Source organism: Onychomys torridus, unplaced genomic scaffold (genome assembly GCF_903995425.1).
Source record: "Onychomys torridus unplaced genomic scaffold, mOncTor1.1, whole genome shotgun sequence".
Taxonomy (NCBI): domain Eukaryota; kingdom Metazoa; phylum Chordata; class Mammalia; order Rodentia; family Cricetidae; genus Onychomys; species Onychomys torridus.
Window position 1 is genome coordinate 3,910,176 of NW_023414046.1, and position 15,521 is coordinate 3,925,696.

The following is a 15,521-nucleotide window of genomic DNA, read 5'->3' on the forward strand; positions in this document are numbered from 1 at the left end:
TTCAGAGACTTGATTAAGTTTCCTTTCCTTTTTTGAAGTTGAGATGATGGAAAAAATAATAAGTAAGAGGTTTTTTTATAGAATTCTTGGCTGAAAATGTGTTTAAAAGTTCTGAGATGTGCATATTATCTCATGTTACTCCCTGTTCTAGATCCTTCAGTTTACCTATGGATCTTTCCACACCATCTTGAGTGATCATGAAAAATTTCCCTATCTATATCAGATGGCCCCCAAGGACACAGCTCTTCCCCTGGCCATGGTCTCTTTGATGCTTCACTTCAACTGGAACTGGATTGGACTGGCCATCTCTGACAGTGATCAGGGTACCCAATTTCTCACATATTTGAGAACAGAGATAGAAAGAAATGCAGTCTGCTTTGCTTTTGTGAGCATAATCCCAGTTAATATGTATTTATACATGACAAGAGCTGAAGTATACTATAACCAAATCATCACATCATCTGCAAATGTAGTTATCATTTATGGTGATACAGGCAGTACTCTAGCTGTGAGCTTTAAAATGTGGGAATCCCTCCGTATTCAGAGAATATGGTTGACTACCTCACAATGGGATGTCACTACAAGTAAGAGAGACTCCACAGTTGGCTCATGTCTTGGGGAACTAGCTTTTGCACACCACCATTCTGAGATTTCTGGTTTTAAAACTTTTGTCCAGACATTGAACCCTCTGAAATACACAGATGAATACCTTGCAAGGCTGGGATGGATGAACTTTAACTGTGAAGTCTCAGCTTCCAAGTGCAAGAGACTGAAGAATTGTTCATCCAATGCCTCATTACAATGGCTAATGGGACACACTTTTGACATGGCCTTTAGTGAGGACAGTTATGACATATATAATGCTGTGTATACTGTGGCCCATGCTGTCCATGAGATACTTCTTCAACATGTGGATAATGGGAATCAACACTATGGTAACTGCTTGAAGGTAGTGTTTCTTCTATTAGATGAAATTATGTGTTATCGATACCATAGCCTTTAAGAGTCTGTCAGATTCCCCAATTTAATGGATTAGCAAATATTAATCAAATAGAAATATTTCTGAAAATTTTTCCTTGTAAGGACTTTAAGCTATTTTCTGATGTATCTCTTAGTGCAAAAGCACTGGAGTGGAGGACACAATTTATCAAGGAATATCAGTGAATATGTTACAGAGCCCCTGACTATCATTTCACCTCATCTAATTTTGGAACCATAACAGTCTTTACTCATTAATCCTCTCCATGAAGAGAAGATGAGCCCTTGTTCTCCATTTGTCAAGTATATGTTAATCAGTGTATTGAGATGGTTTTCAGAAGTGTTCTCAACTGATTGCACCCTACTCTAGGCTCAAGGACCGTCCTTTGACACTCTGTGAGTAATTACACAGGAAACAGTGGTGGTGTTATTTATTTCAGAACATACATGTGTCCATGTGTGTGAATGAATGGTTCTCACTTTGTATGGGAGCATGTTCTTATTTTCTGTGTATCCGTGTTTATCTGGGTTGCTGTGTATATTGTGTTTCTGTCTATCTGCATATCTACCTGTGGGGCTGAGCTTCAATTTGTCTTTTGTCAATGTCTTTGTGTGTGTGTGTGTTTCTTTTTGTGTATATCTTCCTGTGTGCTTTTCAGACTTGTGTCTACATGTCAGTACTGTGTATTTTGTATATCTGCTTCCTAATATGAATATCTGTGTTGCTGAGTGTCTGTCTGTCAATTTTTCTTTCATTGTGAGAATAAAATTGTATATATATATCAATCTTTTTCCATATAGGGGCTTCAATATGTGTATGTTTCCCTGTGTGTATTTGTCTATAATTATAATTTTATGTGTGAGTCTCTGTTTTTTTCAGTTTTCTGTTCGGGTTACTATGACTGTCTGTTTATGACTGTATTTTAATGTGTGTGTCTGACATATATATGTCTGTGTATATGGTATGTATGTTTGTCTGTATGGATATGAGCCTCTCTGTATGTGTGTGTGTGTCTCTCTCACTCTGTATGTGTGAATTTTTCATAATCATGTTTTGTGTCTGCATATATGTCTGTGTTTCTGTTTGTTAGTTTCATCTGAAAGAACTTAAATTCTAGGAATGATATGATATTTTTATTTATCCATTTACTTTTATTATATTTGTCCCCTGGACACATTCATTAATGTTGCTTTTAAGAAGAACTCAGTATATGTTTTCTGACATCAAGATACTTCACACACATTATAGAATACTGCCTCTCTTTCAGCTGCACTCCTTTTCTGAGGAAGACTCACTTCACTAATCCTGTTGGAGAAAAAGTGAATATGAACCAGAGAGAAAACCTGCAGGCAGAGTATGACATTTTCCAGATCTGGAATTTCCCAAACGGATTTGGACTTAAGGTGAAGATAGGAGAGTTTAGTCCATATTTTCCAAATGGTCATCAGCTCCATTTATATGATGATGTGATAGAGTGGTCCACAGGAAGTAGACAGGTGGGTCTGACCTAACTGTCATCATTTCTGTCACACAGAAGTATCACTGTCAAGTGGGGCCATTTGTGCTGCCTTTTAACTGGTGAAATGATGTAGACTGCCTCCATTAAGAAGCATTTTCTAGTCTCCTAGTTTATGTTTCTTCTTTTCAATTTTGATGTGACATTTTGTTAATTCTTCAAGGGTCTCCCACATGCACACCATGCATACAGTGATTTTTATTATTCCAGAATATGTTTCCTGTTTTTAATACAAAAAGAAAACGAATAGTTACCACTGTACTATATTATTTCCAGTAAAGTGAGCAATATTGTCTTGATGCCATTCTGATTACTACACAGTGCTTGTTCTTTTTACTGCTGAACCTTTGACATAGATGCCCAAAGACTGAGGCTAAATGTAAGGAGGAGTAAAGTAAACACATGCAAACCATTAATTATTATTATATAATTTTCCTTAAGCCTTTTTACCAACAGGTCTTAAATTGTCAACATCTCTAACTAAATATTAAGATAACATTTTCATGGCCCATTTAAATATCCTATGAATTACAATTTTGTTTTTTCTTTCTTTCTTATTTATTTCTTTTAAATGTGTATGGGTGTCTTGTCTGCATATCTGTCTGTGCAGCACTGGTTTGTGCAGTGCATACAGATGCCAAAACAATGACTTGGGTCTCTGAAATGCAGAGACAACTTAGAGCCTAACAATGGATGCTGAAAGTCAATATTGAACACTGTATACATGAGCAGCAATTGTTGTAGACAGCTGAACAAATTCTCCAGCCTTTAGGCATATCCTGTAAAAGATTTACTCAATAGAGTGACATTTCTTGATCCCATTAGTTCTTTTGTAGTTCTCTCAAACAACCAAGAGTATGTCTATTTTCCTTATCTGTGTGGTGAGGAGGTATTGGTAGACAGAGAGACAGATTCATTCTATAAGTTCTTTAACAACCCTAACAATACCAAGACAGACCAATATTCAGTGATATATATGAGTTATAGGAATTCTTAACCACTCTAACGTTTCTATGGAAGACTTAAAGAACTCCTACACACTGAAAAGTAAGATAAATATGAGTGGTCAAGGAAGAGAAATACAGCAAGCATTACACACCAGATAGAAAAACAAATGTTATATACTGTATCATATATTGCAATAATAAAAATTGACAATAATTAGCAAATAATTATCAATAACAATTCCATGTCAATCTTCACATTCTATAATCATAATACACAAACAACAAGATTGTTTTGTAAAACCAACATTCATTTTTTCTTCTAAAAACAAACCTCACTTACAAAAGTAGAGCGATCTCTGCTGTAAATTTTGGAGGGAAAGACTTTTGAGGAAGTGGAACATAATAAAGTAAATGCGAAACTAAACACTTTGATGGACATGGTGGAAAAACTCTCAAATAAACACTGACTAATATAAGTCAACAACACAACAGAAAGTTCTGTCCCTGTGAAAAACAGCTTCATTCTAGAGATATAAGGATGGTTCAGCATATGCAGGTGAGCTAAGTAAATGGGGTACATAAATAGATTCAAGCATAGGACTACATGACCATCAAAATATGTGCAGAAAGTACTCTTAACAAAGTCCAGTATCCATTAAGATTTTAAAATATCCTGATACAGTTTCCCCTCCCTCCTTTCCTCCAATTCCCTCCCCAATTTGCCTCCACATCCCAATCCTTTACTCATGTGTCTCTGTGAAGAGAGGGGCCAGCCTCCAATGTTTATCACCAAGCCATGACATATCAAGTTGCTATACGACTAACAACCTCCCCCATGTAAGTACACTAGGCAAGGCAATCCAATAAGAGGAATAGCCTCCAAAGACCCAACCCAAATAATACAGACAACCCTTGCTCCCATTGTTAGGAGTTGCAAAAATAGACAAACTACAAAACCTTGCATATATGTAGAGGGCCAAGTGTGGTCCCATGAAGACTCACTGGTTGCTAATTAAGACTCTGTGAGTTCCTATGAGCAAGAATAGAGGGAGGAGGGATTATAGAAACCAGGGTGATGAAGCACTGTCTTATCTCACTGAGAAACTAGAAACATAATTTACCTAAAATAATGTTTTTATCTTCTTCCTTTAGAATTTATAATATTGCTCTTTGTATATGCTTAGATTTCATGACCCACATGTTGAGAAATGTTGCTGTATGGTTTCTATATGCTGATTATGTAGTGAGATATACATATAAGCAACAATAAAAACGATGTAACTTCTTTTTTGAGTACTTTTAAGTGAATTTCAGGCTAGGTATCTGATAGCCTAGTATCTTTGAACACATTTTCAAATTTGGTAAAATGACTCCTTAAGTAATCTACACAAATCCTTTTGTAACAGCTAAAATGAGTGATCTATTCAAATAAATATAAATGCTAAATCCCCATGCGGGAGAAGATTTTAAGGTGAAAAACAAAACAAAACAAAACAAAAAACCTAACACAACAGAAGGAACACATCATGACTTATTAAAGTTTTCTTTTTTTATTAATTAATAATTTTTCCCAGCCTGATCTCATTAAACATATTTTTTGTCTATCTTATTGACAACATTATACTACAGAAAGAGAAACTCAACCAATTTCCATTAAAGTCCCAGTGAACCCAGAGATATGTAGTGGTATATATCTGTAATCAAACTCTTTGATGGAGAGGTAGGCAAAACCTTCTAAGTTTATGGACAGTGTGGTGTACATACTGAGTCCCAGTGAGCTAGGGTTGCATAGAGATCCTGCCTCAAAAGAAATAAGCGAAAGTTTGACAAGAATGCTTTTATTTTCTAGTTCAGTCCACTTGCCTTCAAATTTCATGATGCCATTGTTTTATGCTGCTGAGTATTACTCAATTGTGTAAATGTATTAAATTTTCTTCATCCATTCTTTGGATGAGGGCTATCATCCTAAGTGAGTTAACCAAGACCCAGATACAGAAACATGGTATGTGCTCACTCATAAACTGGACAAAAGATGGAAAGTTAATGATAACCAGGCTACACTCCACAACCCCAGAGAAGTTAGTTAATAAAGAGTACATTAAGAGGGACACATGGATCACCCTAGGAAGGGGAAATTGCTGGAATCTCCTGGATAGACTGAGTAATGGGAACATGAGGGATTGGGATAGCCCAGTTGGGGGAGGGATGGATAGGGAGAGCAATGGAAAAATACCTTGATAGTAGGCATCATGGTGATAGGGAGAAATCTGGTAGCAGAGAAACTTCTAGGATTCCACAAGAATGACCTAGCTCAGATTCCTATGGAGGGTGCCTGAACTAGCCTTCTCCTTTAATTATAAAGGTGAGTTCCCTAATTGTTTCATAGGAACTTCATCCTGTAACTCTGGAAGCAGATGAAGACATGTATAGCCAACCACTGGGCCAACCTCTGGGAGTCCAGTTGAATAGAACGAGGGAGAAGGGATTATATGAGAAAGTGGGATCAAGATCATGACAGGGCAACCCACAGAGACAGCTGACCTTTGGGAACTCAGTCAGTATAGACTAACAGGTAGAAAGCCTACATGGTACCTACCTAAGCCCCCTGCATGTGGGTGATAAATGTGAAGCTTGGTCTCTTTATAGCCCCTAATATTGGGACCAAGATATGTCACTGGCACCTAAGTTTTCTCTTTGGACCCTATTCCCTATGGTGGGATTAATCACCCAGCTTTGATGCTGGGGTATAGAGCTTGGTCCTTCCTCAACTTGGTATGCCATGCTATTTTGACTCCCATGGAAGGGGAGTGGGTGGGGTAGTAGAGAGGAATGGGGGAGAGGGAACTGGGTAAGAGGAGAGAGGATAAACTGTGGTTGGTAAGTAAAATAAATAATTTAATGAAAAATAAAAAAGAAATTGGATGAGCAGATCCATTTTCTCCACTCATCTTCAATGTAGTTCTTTATGTCATAGCATGTACAGCAATAAATGGTGAACATGAAATACAGAAATAAAGGAAGAAATGTGCCCACTGGTAGCATACACCTTTAATTCCAGCATTCAGGAGGCAGGAGAGACAGATTTCTATGTGATCTGAGTTAATCTACTCTATATAGTTTGTTGAGATATACCAGCAATACATTGTGAAACCCTGTTTCAAGAAAACTACAACAAAAAAGTAATTTTGGTAGTTGATCACATTGTGGAGAACATGAAAGAGCCCATGCACAGGAGACACTGCATTTCCGACACAGAGCTCAATAGTCAACAAAGGATCTAAAGTGAGCACCTGACCATCAGCAGCAGTGTTAACCAGTATATAGACCCCTATCACCACGTTTTTGATGATGTAAAGTTTTTATATTTTAAACTTTAAGAAATCCTATAATTTAAATAATCTCAATTTTATTCCAGTTCCCCAAATATTTGCAGCCATTTTAAGGCACTTTCACCTCAGGAACCATTCCACCTTCCAGTTCAATACAGATCAGTTCAGCACCTCATCATTAGAAATACACAAGGCTCTGCATATTTAGCTGGTTTTCTCTTTACACTCTGTTTATCATGCTTTGCAGTGCTATTTATTGGAGATCATATTTGCTACCATAGGTTTGAAGAGATATTTCCCATGTTTTGATATTCATTATCTTAGTTTGTTGCACTGTTGCTGTGATTAAATACTGACCATAAGTAAACTGAGGAAGAAGGGTTGATTAGGCTCATGGGTTACAGAAAGGGGAAGACAAGGCAGGAATCTGGATCCTTCAACTAAAGCATAGACCACGAAGGAACATTGTCTACTGCTGTGCTCTGCTTGATTTCTCCTACAGCCCTGCCTAGGGACAGCACTTCCCACAGTAGACTGGGGACTCATACATTAATTACCTATTAATAAAATGCAGAAATAATATGACAGCTGGCTAGTTCAATGGAGAGAATATGTCAGTTATGCTTCCCTCTTACTTTTTAAATTTAATTTCTTTCAAGGTGATGAAAATTAAATAGAAAAGTTAGTTTGCAAGCTCTACAGTATTTGCCTACAGCAAGCAACCCATTCTTTTCCCTAAACTTTTAAGATTGGGAAGGTACTCAATTTACACCAGATTTTTTTCATATGTTTACATATTTGGCATTATAAAATATATTAAGTTTAATGTGGACACTCATTTGGCATATATAAAAGAATCCTATTGATATTTCAACATGTTAACATAATTTTATTATGGAAGAAGTATATAAAACTTCTGATATCAGCATATGTCTAATTTTCCTCAGATGCCACCCTCTGTGTGCAGTGCTGATTGTGGTCCTGGACTGAAGAAATTCTTGCAGGAGGGAAGTGCAGCCTGCTGTTTTGATTGCATCCTCTGCCCATAAAATGAAGTTTCTAATGAGACAAGTGGGTGTTTGCTGCTAAGATAAATCCTTCATACAGATCATCTTCTTGCAATCACACTGGGACAATCAAAGGTTCTAAAAGGCCACTGCACAAATAAACCACATCACTTTCTGAAGTTAGTTTTTAAAGGACTACAATCATTTTCAGTGTCACTTTAAGTAACATGTTATGCCATGACATTCAACTTTGACTTATTGAAAATCTATGGTAGGTGGCCTTTTCTCAAAAAAACTTTAGATAATGAAACTACAATGTGAGGGAACTCCATGCAAGGTCTTTACTAGTGAGTAATCTCCTTTGAAACTACATGTAGATTAGATTCCAATCATGATTCTTGAATAATATTTATTTTTTATATTTACATGTCTGTATGTGTCACTACATATTTATATAAGCACCATGTATATGCAGGGAATCTATGGAGTACAGACTAGAGCTTCTGATCTATTGAACTCTATTATCTGGGATCTAGAAACCAAATATAAGTCCTCTATCTCTGTAAGAAAATGAAGAGTGGAAACAAATTCTTGTGAAATTATAAGACACTGTTCAGTGTGATACAAAGAAGTTCAAGCAATGTCTAGAAATTCCTCCTTTCAAAGTATCATTGTGACTTGAAATCTAGATAAAAGTGGAGAAGTGTTGCCAAATAAAGTAGAAAATATGGAGTAATACAAACGATATTTTCATATACAGCACAATTAATAATGTAAAAAATAGAAGATACAGTGGTTTTTATGATACCAACTTGCTACAGTTATCCCAATGATGGTGCCCCGCTCAGTCCATGTTAGTCAAATGATTATTTGTTTAGGGTTTGTTACATAAGAAAAGGAAGATACATTGATTTTACTCTCATGGTGCCTGTCATCCTATATAATGAAAGTCATTAAAAGACATTTATGGCCAGTAAAACATTTCAGTAGTTAAATCCCTTTCTACTAAAGCTGATGATGAGTTCATCCTTAGGACCCAGGTAATAGAAAGGCATTGCTAACTCTTAGAGGTTGAGTTCTGATCTCTATGTACTTGCACATACAACTTTCTGCAATTTACTTAAACAAACTGTAATGAAACTGTTTTAAATATGAAACATAAGAATAAAGGGTATTTATAACAATAAATAAAACAAAAGTTAAAGAAAAATATTTTTTATTTCTCTAATTATGTGCATATATGTGAAATTGCTGGTTATGTGTACATAATTGCATGTGCATGTGAGAGCCTTTCAAGTCCTCTGTAGTTTGAGTTACAGAAAGTTGTGAGAAACACAACATGGGTCCTTAAACTGAACTCAGTTCTGCTGCAAGTGCTGTATGTTCTCTTCAAAAGTGAGACAACTTTTCATTCCCCTAAACAAAGTAATGAGTTACATGTGACTGTAAACACATTGTTCTAGATAAAAAATAATTGAAACCTAGAAGCACATCATGTCTCTATGCCATTATCCAGTGATTCAGAGCAATTGTACTCAAGTTTCTTAAACTTTCCATGGTGGAGACTGCAACTTATGGATGGGGTATTATTCCTCCAAACAAACCTTCTGAGCTATCACTTTTGCTTGAGTGTCCGTCTTTTATTGTGATCATGGTATTATATCAGTATCTACTTCACACTTGAGTACACTAACATAATCTGAGACTCACATAGATGGAAATCAGTGAAAGAGGAAGAAGGGTAGCTGACTGTTCCCAAAGGTGATAGAATCAAGAAGAAGGGCTTTTTGATGATAAGTATGTAAAGAGGTTTCTGCCTTCAGGAGGGGATTACTGCGTCTTATGAACAAGACTCAGGGAAAAATCATCCACACTGCGAGATAAGGACGCAACTGGGGATATATTTAATGAATTAATTTTTGCATTTATAAGCATAAAATCATATTTATGTAACAGTCTTCTTTCATTCTCACCCTCTTACTTCCCCCCTATAAACCCATTCACTCTCACATTAGAGCTCTGTTGTTACTTTTACATGTACATACACACACACACACACACACATACACACACACACACACACACACACACAGAGCTTACTCATTATGAAGGAACTTTAGTCAGAATGAGCATGGAAATATTGCTGTAGCAAGTCCTGCCCATCTTCCCCATTCACTTTGCCTTGCTAAAATCCATGACATTGCAGTGATAGTTTGAACAAAATTGGCCCTATTAGAGGTTGCAGTATAGTTGGAGAAGGTGTGGTCTTATTGGAGGATTTGTGGCCCTGTGGATGCAGACTTTTAGGTCTCTTATGTACTTAAACCACACAAAGTGAGGCAGTTTTCTTTGTGTTGCCTATGGATCAAGGATGTAAAATATTCAGCTGCTTTTCCAGCACTATGTCTGCATGCATTGCACCATGTCCCACAATGATGATAATGAACTGAGCCTTTGAACTATAAGCCACTCTATCAAATGTTTTCCTATATAAGAGCTACTGTGGTCATTGTTCTCTTCACAACAATAGAAATTCTAACAAAGGCTATTACCTTCCTACAGCTAGTCACCAGTGTCTATTCCCTTATTTTGCCACTTCCTCCTCCTGAGGCTGACCATCAAGGTCCAGTTGTAAAAATATTGAAGTGGAGCTTCCAAAAGCTCTATTGTGTCTCTCCTAATTAAACTGTCCAATCATAATTAAACACTTTGTTCCAACCTGGGTTTTCCCTTTCATCTTTATAAGCTGCCATTTTCTAAGAGGCCACATCTGTATCCTCTCTATCCAGAGCAGTTCTTTGTCCTCATGGCCAAAAACCTCTTTGCCTCTTTCTTGTTCCTTTAGCCTTCTTCATTCTCTTTCTCCTGTTTTTGTCTCCTATTCCCTGTCCATTGTTCTCTGGGTAAAATCAATCTACATTGTATTGAGAACTTGGTCTTGGCATATCATTTGTGAATTCTAAGTGCCCCTACACATTATGTTTAGTATTTTTTCTATGTCATTGAGTTTGGGCTAGTAAATTCAAACTAGAAAACATATCACAGAAAGTGTCTCAATAGAAGAAACAGTTCACAACTATTACCAGGACAGCATTCATAAAACAGACAAAAAACACCAGGAGGCACTACAACCATGGGATTAGAGACTCTAAAGTTACCTCTGTACAAAATAATGGTTAATGAGTTTACCCTCTGTCGATTCACCAGTTTAAGTCATGTACTAAAAATATCTGTGCTTTCTGATAACAAAACAAATGGCATCATCAACACACAGTAAATTTGATAACATACTGATTGTTTAGTTTCATTCCCCATAAAGATAATGAATGAGTATTATGCAATGGAAGCATTTTATCCTGCAATGTCCCTCATCTCCATCCTCAGAAACAAATGCAGATAGTGCAATGCTTCCTCCACACAATAAATTGAAATTTCTGGTGAATAAATGGCTAAAGCTGCAATAATCATACTTTTTTTTCTCCACTAGATGTGGAAAAGTGTGTGAGGTGTCCAGAGGGGCAGTATGCCAACAGAGAGCATAACCAGTGTATTCACAAAGCTGTGACATTTCTGAACTACAAAGATCCCTTGGGGATGACTCTTGCCTCAATGGCATTGTGCTTCTCTGCATTCGCAGTTCTTGTCCTTGGGGTCTTTGTCAAGCACCATGACACTCCCACTGTGAAGGCCAATAACCAGAATCTTAGTTATATTTTGCTCGTCTCACTCATGTTTTGTTTCTTTTGCTCCTTGCTCTTCATTGGCCAGCTCAACTCAGCTACCTGCATCCTGCAACAAATCACATTTGGGGTTGTATTCACTGTGGCTGTTTCCACTGTGTTAGCCAAAACAGTGACTGTGCTGCTGGCCTTCACTGTCACAGCCCCTGGAAGAAGGATGAGGTTCTTCATTGTTTCAAGAGCACCCAACTACATCATTGTCATATGTACCCTCATCCAAATTATTCTCTGTGCAGTCTGGCTTCGAGTTTCTCCTCCCTTTATTGACACTGATGCACACTCTGAGCATGGTCAAATCATCATTGTGTGCAACAAGGGCTCAGTTACTGCATTCTACTGTGTCTTGGGATACCATGGCTTCCTTGCCTTAGGGAGCTTCATTGTGGCTTTCTTGGCCAGGAGTCTCCCTGACAAATTCAATGAAGCCAAGTTGCTGACCTTCAGCATGCTGTTGTTCTGCAGTGTCTGGGTCACTTTTCTCCCTGTCTACCATAGCACCAAGGGCAAGGTCATGGTGGTAGTGGAGGTCTTCTCCATTTTGTCCTCAAGTGCAGGTCTGCTGGGATGCATCTTTGTTCCCAAGTGCTACATAATTTTTTTCCAACCAGAGAGAAATTCTCTTTCAAAGTTAAGGGAGAAAACATCTTACTGAACACTCATTTCATAAATTATTACTGACAACTGTAGTGATGGTACAGAGACACCTGTTATGATACATCCCAAAGTGTATGCATCAGCTAGTGATTTTCATTGTTTTTTCTAATGAAAATGCGCATAAAAATCATGTCTAGTACTTTATTGTACATTTTGATCTATAATCTTCCACTCAGACACTTATTGTACAAGACCTGGTTCTTAGATATTATTGCATAAGGGATATGTTCTTTTATTTCTCTAATTCAAAGTAATATTTGAAATAAACTCCAAGTAATGCTTTTAATAACTGAATTATTGTGTGCCTTTTAATGTACGAGAATACAGAGACAGTTTGTAGTAGAGGGAGTGAATGTTTTCAGATCATGAAGCTTATTTAACTCTTGTGGAAGTGACAAGAGAATCCTGTTGCATCCTGGGAGTTAGAGGATTAAAACTTAGCAGAAAGAAAAATGTTTTGTTAAATAGATATAAAGAATATTGTGAAGTATGGTGAGATGTCTCAGCATATAAAATCATAGATAGCTTTTTCAGAGGAGATGAGTTCACTATCAAATCCACACATCTTATAATTCATAATCAGCTCTATCAATAGTGCCAATGGATGTGTTTTCTGTCTTCCTAGAACACCTACACACAGGTGTGCACATAAGAGCACACTCAAAAAGCACACATACACATAATGAAATTAAATGAAAATTTTAAAGTGAAGTTTACATTTCACTACAATTGCTATCTGATTTTCTTTTTTCCCATTCATTGAAATAGATTTTCTTTCACATAATATCCCTATTATGGTTTCTCCCCCAAGCTTCATCAAGTTCCTCCCCACATCACTTCCTATCTGAATCCACCACATTTCTATCTATCATTGGAAAAAATTCATGTTTCTCTGTTATAATAATAAAAATATACTATTATAAAGAAAATCTAACACATTGGAATTGGTCAAAATAGGCAACCATCAGGAAAAGAGCCCAAGATGTGTTTCCACATTCAGGAATCACAAAAACATTCTTACCATGACCCACAACATATATGCAAGCAATTATGTAGGTTAAAAATAAGTACAAATATATATCATGACAAAACTAAAATGTGAGGAAATGAGGGAGCTATGACAAAATACTATGGAACAAAAACTTCCAATAATGAGGTTAACTTTGTTTTCTGTTCCCATCTATTTCTGGTCATGCTGTCCACACTTAAAAGTAGTTTGATTCCTTATTCAGACACCTTTGAAGGAAAGTAATTTTTCATTAGCTGGTGATTATCAATTGGAGATTGCTTCTGGTTTAGGAATGAGCCTTGTGTTCACTTCTACTTTCAAGTCTGTGACACCAACTGGGAAAACCCAGTATGCACTTTTCCTGTTTCCTCAGATTCTATGATTTCTTTTATTTATCAATCCTTGTTTATTTAGAGGGCATTTTTGGTGTCCTCTCTTATGTTATTTGCTCCATTCATGAACTTGGTCTATACATCTCAAAGGACACTTTGCTTCTTGCCATCACATGTAACCTCTTAAAAAGAAAGGGAGAGGGGGGGTCACCTTTTTCTTCTCCTTACTAGCTTGATCCATTGGCCAGGGGCATTTGCTCACTTACAGAATAGAAGATGACTTCAGCTGTTTACTCGGGTCTGAATTAGTGAGTGTATATCTAAGTTTAAATCTTAATAAATCCATATTACACTTTAAATAGACTCGCATGTATTGACCTTGACACTTCTCCATTACATCTGCCTTCTATACTCTTTCTACTTTATGCTTCAGTGCTATTTTCTGTGGCTTGTAGGGAGATATGTGAAGGAGGCAACCCTTTTAAACTTAGTTTTCTTCCTCTTCTCATAATGTCTGGCTGTTTATTTCTGTTTGCTATTTATTTGTTCCTGTCTGCTGCAGAATGATGATTCTCTGAAATTGACTGAGCAAGGCATTGATCTTGAATATAACACAATGCAACTATAAAACTTTTTATTCCTTTTTTAAAGAACACTTTCATTTGCTTTTACTATAGGTAGCTGGGCTATCTAGTCTCTGATTCTTGTTTTCTCAAGAAGTTCTGGTTGGATCAAATGTGTAGGGGTGTTTATTAAGTCAAACCAGATATTTGTTGCTGACTCTCACAGATATTGTGCAACCATTTTCCTAGCTATTTTGCAAGTATGATACTATTGTATATCAAAGGATTTTGGATGAGTTCACATTTTCAGTTCAGTTGGCAATTGTCAGAGAACATTTCAGTACCAAGGACACTAGAACACTAAATGAAATCTCAATTAAGGCACCATTTCAACGTCTGCATGTTCAATCTGTTGTAAAGGTGAAGTTGTGGAAGGTCTTATTAATGGGTTATTGTCATCAGTCTGTGGAGGACAACCTACAATCCTGGCCATAGCTTGGTTTGTTTGGTGACCATGGGATCCCTTTAGGCAACAACTTAGTTAGATGTGATCCAACTTCATTTTGTGGTGAAATGGCCAGTTGAGGCTCCGTCTCCCTTATTATTTAGTGAATTCATTTATGTTCTCTTCAGACATGTATATAATTTATGAATCTTCCACTGTATTATGTTTACATAGTATTCATCAAGTGTCCTTTAATTTCAGACATCTCTCCACACATTTCTCACTCCTCCTTCTTCCCAGTCCCCTCCCTATCTGATCTTCAAAGTAGTTTTAATTTGCAGTTCCATGGTGGCTAAAGATGTTGAACATTCTTAAGTGTTGCTCAGCCGTGTGTTTCATCTTCTGAAAACTCTTAGTTTTGTAGCTTTTCAATATTGAGCTAATGTTTTTTGTTCAGATTTTGCACTCTAGATATACTAATCTTTTATTTCCAGGGTCCCAAATGTACTTGTTTAGCTGCTGTGTCTTTTCCATTGGTGTTTTAAAAACTTATATCCAAGATAAGTCTGTAATGAAGCTATTGGGGTTCAGCTCCCCAAGAGCCTTCACCCAGAGTTCCAGAAGAGATACTACTGGTGGTGGATTATTCTGAGTGATTCTCCAATAAATCTATGTGCACAAAACTCTTTAGTTCATACACTTTATTCTTCTGAGACAGTTCTCTCTCTACTTCTATTTGCTCTCTTCCTTAGCTCCATTCTTGCCTAATACTCGCTAACTCTGCTGTGAATATCCATATTCTGTGAATGTGTTGCTCTGATTGGTTAATAAATAAAGTGCTGACTGGCCAGTAGCCAGACAGAAAGTATAGGAGGGACAAAGAAAGAGGAGAATTCTGGGAACAGGAGGGCTGAATCAGGAGACACTGCTAGCAGCCACCATGAAAAGCAAGATATGAAGGCAGAACTACAAAAAGGTACCAAGCCACGTGGATAAACAT

The 15,521-nt window shown here is 37.0% G+C and overlaps 1 pseudogene; it reads left to right on the forward strand.

Annotated features, from left to right (window-relative positions):
• Window positions 1-12,170, forward strand: part of LOC118576671 — a 34,369-nt pseudogene extending 22,199 nt beyond the window's left edge.
• Window positions 12,171-15,521: the final 3,351 nt, after the last annotated feature.